Here is a 16,766-nt window from a genome sequence, read left to right as displayed (position 1 = left end):
CTCTCCCAATCAGAAACTGCAAATGAAGGCAAAATACAGGTATCAGTGTTGAGGGTGTGTAGGGTTAAGTTCCCTCTAGACGCTGATCTTGGGTCAGTTTAGCATTTTCCCCACCAGAGCCGAGCAGCCCTATACGCTCACTCCGCAAGTTGCGTAGGGCCCCGCAAATTATGCATGGGCCCTGCCTCCCCTCGTCAAAGCGGGTGTCAATGTTTACAACTTCGATGAGAGGATGAAGTGGAACTATCCTTCTGGTCACGAAAGGAGAAAACACCATGAGAGTGAATTGCGGGATCAGCTAAACTTGTTTGATGTCCGCAAATAACAGTAACGTTAAGTTGATGTACTAGCTTGCAGTGCATCTCCTGGTCTGTCTGTTGCTTGCCAGACACTTCCAGGAATGTGTTCTGTGACTTTGTGCTTGACAAATGTGAGTGAAATACAAAGGGCAACAGTGTTTATAAACTGCAGCTCGGAAAAGATGTGCACAAAATGAAACTCGAGATTTCCAGCAGCAACCTCAAAGCCAGTCCAGACAATATATGGGCGTGATGGCACTGCTCATAGGGACACAATTTTAAAACAAGACAATGATTATCTAGTCTCTCAGTCAAGGTTTAGTTACAACTCTAGACTAATGCAAGATGGAAAGCAATACATTGACTATTGATGTATATATTGAATTTAAAAGTTGCTGGGCATACTGGGCAATATGGATGCACATCTCTCAGTAATAATAACCAAGTATTCAGCCAAGCCATAGTGTAAATAGTATTTTCTATTTGAAAATGTATAAAAGGAAATCTGGGTAAGCCAGTTTGAATGGGCCTGATGCAGAGGATCAAATGAATAGTATTCATCTATAATTTACAGGTGCTATGCTTCAGTTTGTCAGTAGTGGAGATGCTGGATCATCAGTCAGTACAAGCACAGACTCAGTTGATCCACATCCAGCCTCAGCCAGAACTAGACCCAGTACTGCAGTCTTCAGCAAGTACTAACACAGACCCAATACAGCCGTCTTCAGCAAGTACTAACACAGACCCAATACAGCCGTCTTCAGCAAGTACTAACACAGACCCAATACAGCCGTCTTCAGCAAGTACTAACACAGACCCAGTACTGCAGTCTTCAGCAAGTACTAACACAGACCCAATACAGCCGTCTACAGCAAGTACTAACACAGACCCAATAAAGCCGTACACAGGGTGTAGTGTCATGTCCCAACCTGCCCAGGGTGTAGTGGAGTGTCATGTCCCTACCTGCCCAGGGTGTAGTGTAGTGTCATGTCAGGTCCCTGCCTGCCCAGGGTGGAGTGTCATGTAAGGTCCCTACCTGCCCAGGGTGTAGTGTAGTGTCATGTCAGGTCCCTACCTGCCCATGGTGTAGTGTAGTGTCATGTCAGGTCCCTATCTGCCCAGGGTGTAGTGTCATGTCAGTTCCTACCTGCCCAGGGTGTAGTGTCATGTCAGTTCCTACTTGCCCAGGGTGTAGTGTCATGTCTGGTCCCTACCTGCCCAGGGTGTAGTGTCATGTCAGGTCCCTACCTGCCCAGGGTGTAGTGTCATGTCTGGTCCCTACCTGCCCAGGGTGTAGTGTCATGTCAGGTCCCTACCTGCCCAGGGTGTAGTGTAGTGTCATGTCAGGTCCCTACCTGCCCATGGTGTAGTGTAGTGTCATGTCAGGTCCCTATCTGCCCAGGGTGTAGTGTAATGTCAGTTCCTACCTGCCCAGGGTGTAGTGTCATGTCTGGTCCCTACCTGCCCATGGTGTAGTGTAGTGTCATGTCAGGTCCCTATCTGCCCAGGGTGTAGTGTCATGTCAGTTCCTACCTGCCCAGGGTGTAGTGTCATGTCTGGTCCCTACCTGCCCAGGGTGTAGTGTCATGTCTGGTCCCTACCTGCCCAGGGTGTAGTGTCATGTCTGGTCCCTACCTGCCCAGGGTGTAGTGTCATGTCAGTTCCTACCTGCCCAGGGTGTAGTGTCATGTCAGGTCCCTACCTGCCCAGGGTGTAGTGTAGTGTCATGTCAGGTCCCTATCTGCCCAGGGTGTAGTGTCATGTAAGGTCCCTACCTGCCCAGGGTGTAGTGTAGTGTCATGTCAGGTCCCTACCTGCCCAGGGTGTAGTGTCATGTCAGGTCCCTACCTGCCCAGTGTGTAGTGTCATGTCAGGTCCCTACCTTCCCAGGGTAAAGTGTCATGTCAGGTCCCTACCTGCCCAGGGTGTAGTGTAGTGTCAGGTCCCTATCTGCCCAGGGTGTAGTGTAGTGTCATGTCCCTATCTGCCCAGGGTGTAGTGTCATGTCAGGTCCCTATCTGCCCAGGGTGTAGTGTCATGTCAGGTCCCTACCTGCCCAGGGTGCCTCCTGACTGGGTGTAGTACTTGTTGTAGTCCAGCCTGAGCAGCAGCTGAGCCAGGTCAGAGTTGATCTGGTGGTTTCTGACACCTGACAGGATCTTGAAGAGCAGGAAGGACTGACGACTGAAACCCTGAAATTACAGATGAAGTACTTCATTGTTTACATTGGCCATTTAGCACCAAAGATTACAAGCAATTACTATAATATAGTAATATAGACGTGACAATGGGTGAAAGGTTATTGTTAGCAGTTCTAGCAGACTTACCTTGACCAAGATGTCCAGTTGGGCTGTTCCTCTCTCATCCAGCGGAGCCACGTTCTGGCTGACCAATGAGCAGAAGTTATGACACAGCTCCAGGATCTCATTCAGACAATGGAACACCTGGGATAGGAGAGAAGACATTGGACAAAATAAAAAAATGAATGGGAAACCATAGCTAAGTGGTCATTCAAAGCTGAATCCTAATTTGATAGTGTTGTTATGCATGATTAGCACTCAACACGCAATAACACGTTCAAGGTTGTCTTCATTTCAGTCGTGTTGTGCCATTGGGTCAGGTAAGTGGTTACCTTGTCAGGAACCATATCAAAGTGACATGGCAATCTGATCATCTGCATAACGTGACTGCAATAAAGAAGTCGTTGAAGTGGCCTTAAATTACTGCCACATTGTATTCACGTCAAATGCTAATAAATTGAGACGCTAACCGGCTTGAGCAGGATGAAGGACTGTGCTAGCAGGTTGCTAAGGAAGTGGTCGTGGGCCAGCCGGATGCTCTCAAAGTCTCTGGTGGAGTTGATCTGCTGCAGCAGCTGAGAGAACTGAGACTCCAGTACGTCCACCTGAGAGACGAGGGAGGAGAGAGGAGGAGCAGCACAGCCATGTTAGAAATATGGCACCAACAACAAGGTCATTCATAGCCTGGTCATAGGAATAGATGTGTTGTCTTGCCAACTCCTATGACCACCTTTGAGCTGGCTATACAGATATGGGACCAGTTTTGAAAGAGGGCCCGAAAGAAAGGAATGCTTGTTTGCATTAATATGGCCGTGGTAAACTGAGTGTGGTGCATTGAGCCTCTCAAATTTCCTCCCAAAGCTGAATATGAACAGGTAAAAAACCTATACAGTCTTGTCTTTACTACTGCTCTCTATTCTTAAAAACAGACCAGATGCACTGTACAGTACTTAGTCTTTGGATGTACAGATGACACGTGGTTGTGGTTCCGTGTGGCTCAGTTGGTAGAGTATGGCACTTGGAAAGCAAGGGTTCGATTCCCACGGGGGACAAATATGAAAACGTATGCACTCACTACTGTGACAGAGTCTGCTAAATGACACATGTCATTTCCTGGAGATATAATCACCTGTAGGTAGTACTGCAGGTTGTCCACCAGGAAAGCCATGTGGTTACGTAGCCTCCACTTGACAGCGTCTGTCTGGTTGGATTTGAGGTGTTTCCTCTGCATCTGTAGAGCCCAGCAGTGCTGCAGCTCAGACTGCACCCGACGCACACTCAGCAGGTAACGAAATATCAAATATCACATTATACCTGGGAGACAGGACAGAGTCAGGGATATTATATTATACCTGGGAGACAGGACAGAGTCAGGGATATTATATTATACCTGGGAGACAGGACAGAGTCAGGGATATTATATTATACCTGGGAGACAGGACAGAGTCAGGGATATTATATTATACCTGGGAGACAGGACAGAGTCAGGGATATTATATTATACCTGGGAGACAGGACAGAGTCAGGGATATTATATTATACCTGGGAGACAGGACAGAGTCAGGGATATTATATTATACCTGGGAGACAGGACAGAGTCAGGGATATTATATTATACCTGGGAGACAGGACAGAGTCAGGGATATTATATTATACCTGGGAGACAGGACAGAGTCAGGATATTATATATTAGTCAGGGATATTATACCTGGGAGACAGGACAGAGTCAGGGATATTACATTATACCTGGGAGACAGGACAGAGTCAGGGATATTACATTATACCTGGGAGACAGGATATTACACCTGGGAGTCAGGGATATTACATTATACCTGGGAGACAGGACAGAGTCAGGGATATTACATTATACCTGGGAGACAGGACAGAGTCAGGGATATTACATTATACCTGGGAGACAGGACAGAGTCAGGGATATTACATTATACCTGGGAGACAGGACAGAGTCAGGGATATTATATTATACCTGGGAGACAGGACAGAGTCAGGGATATTATATTATACCTGGGGACAGGACAGAGTCAGGGATATTATATTATACCTGGGAGACAGGACAGAGTCAGGGATATTATATTATACCTGGGAGACAGGACAGAGTCAGGGATATTATATTATACCTGGGAGACAGGACAGAGTCAGGGATATTATATTATACCTGGGAGACAGGACAGAGTCAGGGATATTATATTATACCTGGGAGACAGGACAGAGTCAGGGATATTATATTATACCTGGGAGACAGGACAGAGTCAGGGATATTATATTATACCTGGGAGACAGGACAGAGTCAGGGATATTATATTATACCTGGGAGACAGGACAGAGTCAGGGATATTATATTATACCTGGGAGACAGGACAGAGTCAGGGATATTATATTATACCTGGGAGACAGGACAGAGTCAGGGATATTACATTATACCTGGGAGACAGGACAGAGTCAGGGATATTACATTATACCTGGGAGACAGGACAGAGTCAGGGATATTACATTATACCTGGGAGACAGGACAGAGTCAGGGATATTATATTATACCTGGGAGACAGGACAGAGTCAGGGATATTACATTATACCTGGGAGACAGGACAGAGTCAGGGATATTACATTATACCTGGGAGACAGGACAGAGTCAGGGATATTATATTATACCTGGGAGACAGGACAGAGTCAGGGATATTATATTATACCTGGGAGACAGGACAGAGTCAGGGATATTATATTATACCTGGGGGACAGGACAGAGTCAGGGATATTATATTATACCTGGGAGACAGGACAGAGTCAGGGATATTATATTATACCTGGGAGACAGGACAGAGTCAGGGATATTATATTATACCTGGGAGACAGGACAGAGTCAGGGATATTATATTATACCTGGGGGACAGGACAGAGTCAGGGATATTATATTATACCTGGGAGACAGGACAGAGTCAGGGATATTACATTATACCTGGGAGACAGGACAGAGTCAGGGATATTATATTATACCTGGGAGACAGGACAGAGTCAGGGATATTATATTATACCTGGGAGACAGGACAGAGTCAGGGATATTACATTATACCTGGGAGACAGGACAGAGTCAGGGATATTATATTATACCTGGGAGACAGGACAGAGTCAGGGATATTACATTATACCTGGGGGACAGGACACGGTCGTGAATGTGCTATGATGATAGTGTCAGTTTCAGCAAGACTAGCTAAGTCTAAACTGAATCGGACACAACTGATCATAAGGAAAATAAAAACAAGTTATATATATATTTTTTAACCTTTATTTAACTAGGCAAGTCAGTTAAGAACAAATTCTTATTTTCAATGACGGCCTAGGAACAATGGGATGACTGCCTGTTCAGGGGCAGAACAACAGACTTGTACCTTGTCAGCTCGGGGATTTGAACTTGAAACCTTTCGGTTACTAGTCCAACGCTCTAACCACTAGGCTGCCCTGCCGCCCCAAATATGAACAGAGAACTTGTGAGGAATGCAATACGAAAACATGACGGTACAAACAATGGTTATATACACACTCACTGACCAGTGTATTAGGTATACCCATCTAGTACTGGGTCAGACACCCCTTTGCCTCCAGTGGTTATATACACTCACTGACCAGTGTATTAGGTAAACCCATCTAGTACTGGGTCAGACACCCCTTTGCCTCCAGTGGTTATACACACTCACTGACCAGTGTATTAGGTATACCCATCTAGTACTGGGTCAGACACCCCTTTGCCTCCAGTGGTTATATACACTCACTGACCAGTGTATTAGGTATACCCATCTAGTACTGGGTCAGATACCCCTTTGCCTCCAGTGGTTATATACACTCACTGACCAGTGTATTAGGTATACCCATCTAGTACTGGGTCAGACACCCCTTTGCCTCCAGTGGTTATATACACTCACTGACCAGTGTATTAGGTACACCCATCTAGTACTGGGTCAGACACCCCTTTGCCTCCAGTGGTTATATACACTCACTGACCAGTGTATTAGGTATACCCATCTAGTACTGGGTCAGACACCCCTTTGCCTCCAGTGGTTATATACACTCACTGACCAGTGTATTAGGTATACCCATCTAGTACTGGGTCAGATACCCCTTTGCCTCCAGTGGTTATATACACTCACTGACCAGTGTATTAGGTATACCCATCTAGTACTGGGTCAGACACCCCTTTGCCTCCAGTGGTTATATACACTCACTGACCAGTGTATTAGGTACACCCATCTAGTACTGGGTCAGACACCCCTTTGCCTCCAGTGGTTATATACACTCACTGACCAGTGTATTAGGTATACCCATCTAGTACTGGGTCAGACACCCCTTTGCCTCCAGTGGTTATATACACTCACTGACCAGTGTATTAGGTATACCCATCTAGTACTGGGTCAGATACCCCTTTGCCTCCAGTGGTTATATACACTCACTGACCAGTGTATTAGGTATACCCATCTAGTACTGGGTCAGATACCCCTTTGCCTCCAGTGGTTATATACACTCACTGTCCAGTGTATTAGGTATACCCATCTAGTACTGGGTCAGATACCCCTTTGCCTCCAGTGGTTATATACACTCACTGACCAGTGTATTAGGTATACCCATCTAGTACTGGGTCAGACACCCCTTTGCCTCCAGTGGTTATATACACTCACTGACCAGTGTATTAGGTATACCCATCTAGTACTGGGTCAGATACCCCTTTGCCTCCAGTGGTTATATACACTCACTGACCAGTGTATTAGGTATACCCATCTAGTACTGGGTCTGACCAGATACCCCTAGTACTTCAGCCTGCCTCCAGTGGTTATATACACTCACTGACCAGTGTATTAGGTATACCCATCTAGTACTGGGTCAGATACCCCTTTGCCTCCAGTGGTTATATACACTCACTGACCAGTGTATTAGGTATACCCATCTAGTACTGGGTCAGACACCCCTTTGCCTCCAGTGGTTATATACACTCACTGACCAGTGTATTAGGTATACCCATCTAGTACTGGGTCAGACACCCCTTGCCTCCAGTGGTTATATACACTCACTGACCAGTGTATTAGGTATACCCATCTAGTACTGGGTCAGACACCCTTTGCCTCCAGTGGTTATATACACTCACTGACCAGTGTATTAGGTATACCCATCTAGTACTGGGTCAGACACCCCTTTGCCTCCAGTGGTTATATACACTCACTGACCAGTGTATTAGGTAAACCCATCTAGTACTGGGTCAGACACCCCTTTGCCTCCAGTGGTTATACACACTCACTGACCAGTGTATTAGGTATACCCATCTAGTACTGGGTCAGACACCCCTTTGCCTCCAGTGGTTATATACACTCACTGACCAGTGTATTAGGTATACCCATCTAGTACTGGGTCAGATACCCCTTTGCCTCCAGTGGTTATATACACTCACTGACCAGTGTATTAGGTATACCCATCTAGTACTGGGTCAGATACCCCTTTGCCTCCAGTGGTTATATACACTCACTGACCAGTGTATTAGGTACACCCATCTAGTACTGGGTCAGACACCCCTTTGCCTCCAGTGGTTATATACACTCACTGACCAGTGTATTAGGTATACCCATCTAGTACTGGGTCAGACACCCCTTTGCCTCCAGTGGTTATATACACTCATTGACCAGTGTATTAAGTATACCCATCTAGTACTGGGTCAGATACCCCTTTGCCTCCAGTGGTTATATACACTCACTGACCAGTGTATTAGGTACACCCATCTAGTACTGGGTCAGACACCCCTTTGCCTCCAGTGGTTATATACACTCACTGACCAGTGTATTAGGTACACCCATCTAGTACTGGGTCAGACACCCCTTTGCCTCCAGTGGTTATATACACTCACTGACCAGTGTATTAGGTACACCCATCTAGTACTGGGTCAGACACCCCTTTGCCTCCAGTGGTTATATACACTCACTGACCAGTGTATTAGGTATACCCATCTAGTACTGGGTCAGATACCCCTTTGCCTCCAGTGGTTATATACACTCACTGACCAGTGTATTAGGTATACCCATCTAGTACTGGGTCAGATACCCCTTTGCCTCCAGTGGTTATATACACTCACTGTCCAGTGTATTAGGTATACCCATCTAGTACTGGGTCAGATACCCCTTTGCCTCCAGTGGTTATATACACTCACTGACCAGTGTATTAGGTATACCCATCTAGTACTGGGTCAGACACCCCTTTGCCTCCAGTGGTTATATACACTCACTGACCAGTGTATTAGGTATACCCATCTAGTACTGGGTCAGATACCCCTTTGCCTCCAGTGGTTATATACACTCACTGACCAGTGTATTAGGTATACCCATCTAGTACTGGGTCAGATACCCCTTTGCCTCCAGTGGTTATATACACTCACTGACCAGTGTATTAGGTATACCCATCTAGTACTGGGTCAGATACCCCTTTGCCTCCAGTGGTTATATACACTCACTGACCAGTGTATTAGGTACACCCATCTAGTACTGGGTCAGACACCCTTTGCCTCCAGTGGTTATATACACTCACTGACCAGTGTATTAGGTATACCCATCTAGTACTGGGTCAGATACCCCTTTGCCTCCAGTGGTTATATACACTCACTGACCAGTGTATTAGGTATACCCATCTAGTACTGGGTCAGATACCCCTTTGCCTCCAGTGGTTATATACACTCACTGTCCAGTGTATTAGGTATACCCATCTAGTACTGGGTCAGATACCCCTTTGCCTCCAGTGGTTATATACACTCACTGACCAGTGTATTAGGTATACCCATCTAGTACTGGGTCAGACACCCCTTTGCCTCCAGTGGTTATATACACTCACTGACCAGTGTATTAGGTATACCCATCTAGTACTGGGTCAGATACCCCTTTGCCTCCAGTGGTTATATACACTCACTGACCAGTGTATTAGGTATACCCATCTAGTACTGGGTCAGATACCCCTTTGCCTCCAGTGGTTATATACACTCACTGACCAGTGTATTAGGTATACCCATCTAGTACTGGGTCAGATACCCCTTTGCCTCCAGTGGTTATATACACTCACTGACCAGTGTATTAGGTATACCCATCTAGTACTGGGTCAGATACCCCTTGCCTCCAGTGGTTATATACACTCACTGACCAGTGTATTAGGTATACCCATCTAGTACTGGGTCAGACACCCCTTTGCCTCCAGTGGTTATATACACTCACTGACCAGTGTATTAGGTATACCCATCTAGTACTGGGTCAGACACCCCTTTGCCTCCAGTGGTTATATACACTCACTGACCAGTGTATTAGGTATACCCATCTAGTACTGGGTCAGACACCCCTTTGCCTCCAGTGGTTATATACACTCACTGACCAGTGTATTAGGTATACCCATCTAGTACTGGGTCAGACACCCCTTTGCCTCCAGTGGTTATATACACTCACTGACCAGTGTATTAGGTATACCCATCTAGTACTGGGTCAGATACCCCTTTGCCTCCAGTGGTTATATACACTCACTGACCAGTGTATTAGGTATACCCATCTAGTACTGGGTCAGTAACCCCTTTGCCTCCAGTGGTTATATACACTCACTGACCAGTGTATTAGGTATACCCATCTAGTACTGGGTCAGACACCCCTTTGCCTCCAGTGGTTATATACACTCACTGACCAGTGTATTAGGTATACCCATCTAGTACTGGGTCAGACACCCCTTTGCCTCCAGTGGTTATATACACTCACTGACCAGTGTATTAGGTATACCCATCTAGTACTGGGTCAGACACCCCTTTGCCTCCAGTGGTTATATACACTCACTGACCAGTGTATTAGGTATACCCATCTAGTACTGGGTCAGACACCCCTTTGCCTCCAGTGGTTATATACACTCACTGACCAGTGTATTAGGTATACCCATCTAGTACTGGGTCAGATACCCCTTTGCCTCCAGTGGTTATACACACTCACTGACCAGTGTATTAGGTATACCCATCTAGTACTGGGTCAGACACCCCTTTGCCTCCAGTGGTTATATACACTCACTGACCAGTGTATTAGGTATACCCATCTAGTACTGGGTCAGATACCCCTTTGCCTCCAGTGGTTATATACACTCACTGACCAGTGTATTAGGTATACCCATCTAGTACTGGGTCAGATACCCCTTTGCCTCCAGTGGTTATATACACTCACTGACCAGTGTATTAGGTATACCCATCTAGTACTGGGTCAGACATCCCTTTGCCTCCAGAACAGCCCAAATTCACTTTTTTAGTTAATAACCGAATACAGACCTAAGAAACAACAACTTACAGATGCACACAATCAACGTCTACATCTCCTCCGTCCAGACCCGCATGCTCACACCTCCGTCCAGACCAGCATGCTCAGTCCAGACACCTCAGTCCAGACCCGCATGCTCACACCTCCGTCCAGACCCGCATGCTCACACCTCCGTCCAGACCCGCATGCTCACACCTCCGTCCAGACCCGCATGCTCACACCTCCGTCCAGACCCGCATGCTCACACCTCCGTCCAGACCCGCATGCTCACACCTCCGTCCAGACCCGCATGCTCACACCTCCGTCCAGACCCGCATGCTCACAGACCCGCATGCTCACACCTCCGTCCAGACCCGCATGCTCACACCTCCGTCCAGACCCGCATGCTCACACCTCCGTCCAGACCCGCATGCTCACACCTCCGTCCAGACCCGCATGCTCACACCTCCGTCCAGACCCGCATGCTCACACCTCCGTCCAGACCCGCATGCTCACACCTCCGTCCAGACCCGCATGCTCACACCTCCATCCAGACCCGCATGCTCACACCTCCATCCACAGCGCACTGTTGTTTACCACATGGCCTGAAACAGCACCGTTTTGTTTCTCTCCATAGCCCCAGCTCTTTCAATATTTAAATAATAAATCATTACGTTTTTCAAGATGAGTTATGAGCCTGAATTCTTTGGGGAATGGATTCTACAAGCCGGAAATGCTCCACAGGGATGTTGTTCCATGCTGACATGATGGCACCACACAGTTGCTGCAGATTGGCTATGGTCTACCAGCATCCATCGGACTGTACCATTGACACCAGGCAGGATGGGTTCCATGCTGACATGATGGCACCACACAGTTGCTGCAGATTGGCTATGGTCTACCAGCATCCATCGGACTGTACCATTGACACCAGGCAGGATGGGTTCCATGCTGACATGATGGCACCACACAGTTGCTGCAGATTGGCTATGGTCTACCAGCATCCATCGGACTGTACCATTGCCACCAGGCAGGATGGGTTCCATGGACTTATCCTACATCTGCCATCAACATGATGCAACAGGACACGGATTCGTCGGACCAGGCAATGTTTTTCCACTCCTCAATTGTCCAGTGTTGGTGATGGCCTGCCCACTGGAGCCACTTCTTCTTGTTTGTACCTGTTAGGAGTGGAACCCAGTGTGGTCATCTGCTGCAATAGCCCATCTGTGACAAAGGTTGGCGAGTTCTGCGTTGCGAAAAGCCGTACTGCAGACCACTGTTGTACTGCGCCGTTATTTGCCTGTTTGTGGCCCAACTATTATATTGCATGATTCTTACCATTCTCCTTCAACCTCTCATCAACGAGCGGTTTTTGCTCACAGGACTGACGCTGACTGGATGGTTTTTGTTTGACACACCATTCTCTGTAAACCCTAGACACTGTTATGCGTGAAAAGCCCAGGAGGGCGGTCGTTTGTGAGATACTGGATCCGGGACGCCTGGCAGCGATGATCATACCACGTTCAGTCACTTCGGTCAGTCATTTTGCCCATTCTAACGTTCAATCGAACAGTAACTGAATGCCTCAATGCCTGTCTGCCTGCATTATATAGCAAGCCACAGACTCACTGTCTGTAGGGAGATCCATTTTGGTGAACGGGTGGTGTACCTAATAAACTGGGAGTGTAATGTTAAAATAGTCCATTGTCTGTTTGCACAAACATTTGCTAATGGAAATCACTTCACGTTGAAGGTAGAGTCAGCAATGCACAAAGTAAAAAGCAATATTGTGTCGATTTCCACAACTACTAAGAGCATTGAAGCACGAGGCTAAACTTCTCCACTGTTACGGGTCCTGCGGCGATCACATTGGGCCCTGGTCAAAAGTAGTGCACTATATAGGGAATAAGGGACCATTTGGGAGGCAGACGTTGCCTGCTGTACAATACTCACTTCTCCAGAACGGCAGGGGTGAAGAGGATGTGCAGGGGCCACTGGACCTTGTAGGCCAAGCCCAGAGCAGCCCAGCCCGTAGGGGGCACCTCCCTGGGGGAGGACTCCTGTGGGGGAGTGGCCCCTTCCCTGGTCCCTGTGGCATCTGAGAACACAATCATACCGTTAGCCACAGGATGGCTCCACACCAGAGTATGTCAGGAGAGTTGGGCGGTTTGAAATCTCACTCATGGAACAGTCTTTGTTAACCACTCTGCCGCTCAACATCCTTCCTCCTGCTCTGCTAAAAGAATATTTTTAAAACGCTCACAGGAACAAACAAATAAAACTGCTGCTCCAAATTCACCCCATTCATGTTTTGGTTCAAAATAATTTAACAAACACCCCATATACTTTTGTGACTATGTACCATTTGTTTTTGAAGTAGGCTGTCATAAGAAGGTTCAACATAGGCTACTAAACAAGCACCTACCTAGGTGATAGGTTGTGGCCACTGTGTTAAAAACAAGTAGCTTTTTCTCTAATCCATTGATGATCAGATACGTCAGTTGTAACTGGTTCTGTTCAACTCTAATTTTACACTTGATAGTAATGTTACAAACTTAGACTATTTTTTAACAATAGCTTATATAGAAACCAAAACGTCTCTGGTGCTGCTGCATGGCCCCATTGGTTGTCTTGTCATCAATTATACAGTCTGTGACAGATTTCTTGGTCGACTCATATCAACATTTCTGCGCATTAGTGGTGGGGTAGGCTAAATAAATACAACAGAACAGACCTTAATAAAAGAATGGTGATGAAGGAAGTTAAAAATGGTGGACAGAGCATGGCCTGAGGACGTGGCTGAACATTACCGGAGCGCAATTGGGATTCTCTCCAACGATCCTACATTTTTAAAATGTTTTTTTTATTTTTTTTATTCAGCCAAATAACACACACTCCATTCTTCTCTCCACATCCTCTGATCCACTCCATCACATTGTTCACAAGATGGCACACACTGGGTAGAAGACATAGAAGAATTACCATCCCAAATAGCACCCTATTCCCTATGAAGTGCACTACTTTGACCAGAACTTTGTGAAGAATAGTGCACTATTATTACATTTACATTTAAGTCATTTAGCAGACGCTCTAATCCAGAGCGACTTACAACTTGGTGCATTCACCTTATGACATCCAGTGGAACAGTCACTTTACAATAGTGCATCTAAATCTTAAGGGGGGTGAGAAGGATTACTTATGTGGATTAGGGTGCCAAGTTCAACAGCCTTCTTTTCTCGTCTGCTTTTAAAAGATACCAGGTGACTTCCCAGTACACATCCATCAGATTGCCTTCTCTCATCTGGTGTTCCCAGGTTATAGCAGGAGAGATGAGGGAGAGATGACCAAGACAGGCATGCATAGACTGTCTTACAGTTAGCCACCAGATGGCAGAAACTGGTTACATGAAAATATACTGGAGCACACAGCCGCTGGTCCCAATGTTTCTTACCCTTGGCCCTGAACTTTCCATGTTTACAGATCTGATTGGTATAGAAATGTATAAGAAGTGTCATGGTGGACCTTCTGCCATATTACAGATCTGCAAACATGGAAGAGTAAGTTAGGGCCATGGGTTAGTAGGGAGCAGACCTGTGTTCAAATGCTATTTAGGGTATTTCAATCAATTTCAAAAGACATTTCAAAGTAAATATTTTCTTTGAAAATACAACTAGCTGAATATTGGAATGTATTTGGAAATACACTTAATGTATTGGCATGTATTACAAAATACACTGAAAATAAGTATTTTAAAAACAAATACTCAAATAAACATGTACTGAGCCCAGGTCTAGTAGGGAGTGAAAAGAGAACTCTAAGCAGCTCTAGTTAAACATAGAGTTAGATCTCCTAGACTCTAGTAGAGGGTTTCTGCTCCAATGAAAAGCCACTCTGAGGAACAAACCTTTGCTCTCCTTCCCCTGGTAGTCGATGGTGAGGTGCAGGAGAGGCAGGAGGTTGTCATCGTCCAACAACACCTTGTGGGCAGCCTGCTGAAAGGCCACATTTACGTCTGTGGAAGAAGGGGTGGGAAAACAGACACTGTTACATCAAAGAATGACTGCAATACACATGAACCTGTTCATATTCTTCTGTACGGCATCCTTCCTTCCTTCCTTCCTTCCTTCCTTCCTTCCTTCCGTCCTTCCTTCCGTCCTTCCTTCCTTCCTTCCTTCCTTGGAATAACAACAATCAGAAATGACTGGGTTGGTGAAAGATATTTACTGGAACCCCTACTTTGACCTCGCCACAGTGTTAGATCAGTGATCACTTCAAGAAAGGGAAGACGTTAGGATCCAGTTTAAACTGCATTTTTAAGTATTCCAACAGGACCATGGTTTGTGATTGAATAAAGGGGGAATTTTCCATAAAATGATGTAGGCCCTTAGGAGGTAGAATGCGCTATCAAGTTTAGATGTCTGTTAGAGTATACTGATCCTGGATCTGTAAACATACCGTGTTCAGTGACAGCCGTGGGCGGGGTCTTGAGCATGTGCTGAGCGTGGTCAATGAACACCTGGTACAGCTCGCCACGGCCCAACAGGTAAAAGTCCTTTATGATCTACAGGGAAAAGAAACGGGCGTGTTTGAGGGTCAGCTTTAACAAGGCGAGGCACAGAATCACTCATCTTGATCACATAAGGAGTAGTTATTTGAGATGCAAGGGGATTTGTAGATAAGTGATTCTCAGCAGTCCGACAGCAATGTAGTCGAGCTCAAACATGACCACTAACAATCTGAAATCAACTGTAAACTGTCACAGCTAGATAGTCCAAATACAAACCTTCAGTTGCCCCAGGAGATCAGATTCCTCCACCATTAATGTCCACAGGTGCTGCAAATAGAAGGATACATTCATTCACCATCTGTTGATTGGATTCACATACCGACGACTAATGTATGGAGTTATTGAGATGAATATGGCCCTAATATCAACTGAATAGAACAGGACCTTTTTGTCCAGCTGATAGTGGGAAGCTGCAGCAGACTTTACAAAACACATATCTGACATTTCCTCAGATATGTTGAAGTCTGAAGCCCACCTCTGCCACGGTGCTGCGGATGCCGTCTATGAGGTTCTCAAAGTCACTAGGCTGAAGAGGGGCTGCTGTTTGAGACGGTGCAGCTCTGTTGAAGCAGGTCCTCCTGGTGCTTCAGTATAGAGCCTGGACACAAACACACACAGAGGGAGGAAAACATGATGCATCAAATCTTCCAAAATCTTCCATTCCAAGTTGAACGTGGATCTCCTGAAGTGATATTGTCTCAATATGTTACATTGAAGTAGTGCTCGGCGAGATAGTTTGGGGATTTTTTAGCAACCAAAGCAAACCAAATAGATGCCAAAATCAGCAATAATACTAATGGTGCTGACCTGAGTGAGGGTGAAAAGACAGAAAACGCCCCTTTCTCCTCCCTCTACTGTTTCCCTACTGTAGCTAAATCATGAACAAGTCAACGTGAAACATGCTACAGCTAATAACAAGAGTACATGTGTGGACCAGGTTCTCACCAGCTCTGGACGGGCTGTGGTTGTGGTTCTCAAACATCTGGACGGACTCCCCTACGAAGAGGATCTTCTCAGCCACGCGGATGGGGACGTAGGAGGGCAGCATCTCAGCCCGCAGAGAGAACTGCTGCAGGGCCGGGGCCAGCATGTTCTCTTCCTCTATCAGCCTCTACAACGGAATACAGACAACAGCATCGTTCATTAGGGAACACAATGGAAAACATTTTCAAACAGAAAACCAAAATGTCTGGGTACTCACTCCTGTTTCAGTTAGTTTTTTCTCTGCTTTGTGCCTTATGAAAATGACCCAAATCAGCTGCCTGAAACTGACTGGAAGTACATACAGACTTTTAGATCTTATCCATCC

At 46.2% G+C, this 16,766-nt stretch overlaps 1 long non-coding RNA gene and 1 pseudogene across 1 annotated transcript; both read right to left on the bottom strand.

The window, feature by feature from the left end:
* Nucleotides 1-2,947: 2,947 nt before the first annotated feature.
* LOC124035412 overlaps nucleotides 2,948-16,766 on the bottom strand; it is a 15,281-nt pseudogene continuing 1,462 nt past the window's right edge.
* Nucleotides 4,213-6,240, bottom strand: LOC124035527. The gene is made up of 3 exons (XR_006838750.1): nucleotides 5,571-6,240; nucleotides 4,308-4,345; nucleotides 4,213-4,255 (listed from the first exon to the last, which is right to left on the bottom strand). It is a non-coding gene; the product is annotated as an uncharacterized LOC124035527 (long non-coding RNA).

The sequence above is a fragment of the Oncorhynchus gorbuscha genome, linkage group LG05 (assembly GCF_021184085.1).
Source record: "Oncorhynchus gorbuscha isolate QuinsamMale2020 ecotype Even-year linkage group LG05, OgorEven_v1.0, whole genome shotgun sequence".
Taxonomy (NCBI): Eukaryota; Metazoa; Chordata; class Actinopteri; order Salmoniformes; family Salmonidae; genus Oncorhynchus; species Oncorhynchus gorbuscha.
The sequence above is the reverse complement of the archived record's forward strand: the minus strand, read 5'-3'. Positions and strand labels throughout refer to the sequence as shown.